Genomic DNA, 937 nt, shown 5'->3' on the forward strand with positions numbered 1-937 from the left:
CTCTGTCTCTCTCTGTCTGTCTCTCTCTGTCTCTGTCTCTCTCTCTCTCCCCTCCCCTTCCTCTCTCTTCCTTTCCTCCTTCCCTCCCCTTCCTCTCCTTCCCTCTCCAATATTCAGGAAAGGTTGCCAGAGTAGTCCTCTCCCCCATTCCAGTAGAAATTACCATTGTTTATGCATGGACATATAGAGGACAGTTTTACCTAGATGACCTTAAGCTGGACTTCTGACTGCCTCTTCTGCTTTGTGTTTCTTTGTGATTCTTTGGTCACTTGAGCATAAGAGACCAAACAGCAATACTAAATGAACATTTCCAGCACTGGAGACAACCTTTTGAGTTTGACAGAGCAGGAGATCCTGGGTTCCTGAGTCCGTGCTGGCCTTGCTTTCAGGAGCCTCCTCCTTGCCCCTTGCACCTCCCATAGCACTTCTTGGAGAAGATGGCCATTTGCAGAAGGATGAGTCCAAGCCATAGTTTGATCTGCCAGAACATGTGGACCTAGAGGGAACTGTTTAAACAGTGTGCAACTGAAGCAAAGGCAAAAAAAACCTCATTCAATAATTTTGCAAAATGTTTCCTGCTTTGATGGTTTAAGTATCAATCTGACAAAGGTCATAATATCAATTATAAGTTACTCCTTCACGTTTGAGTTTTTGTCAGTACACATTCAGGGTTTTAGTGTTTCTTTTGTGTGGAGGAAATAAATAGCTGTCCTATATCTGATCTATAGTGTTCACTAAATACCTTTATAGTCCCCTTTAAGGAGATTCTGGACTTCAAACAAATCTTCTGCTTTAAATGATTCTCCCCAGGGCCTTGCATGGGGTTGTAAAGAGCCAGAGAATGAGAGAAAAAGAATCTGCCTTCTCTTCAGAGAGCAGACTGCTTCCAGACTAATTCCAGTCTAGTGTGCATCAGTACAGAAGGCAGGGCCCCCTT

This window comes from Petaurus breviceps, unplaced genomic scaffold (assembly GCF_028583685.1).
Source record: "Petaurus breviceps papuanus isolate PSGF00001 unplaced genomic scaffold, PetGlider_PUasm1.0 173, whole genome shotgun sequence".
NCBI classification, from domain to species: domain Eukaryota; kingdom Metazoa; phylum Chordata; class Mammalia; order Diprotodontia; family Petauridae; genus Petaurus; species Petaurus breviceps.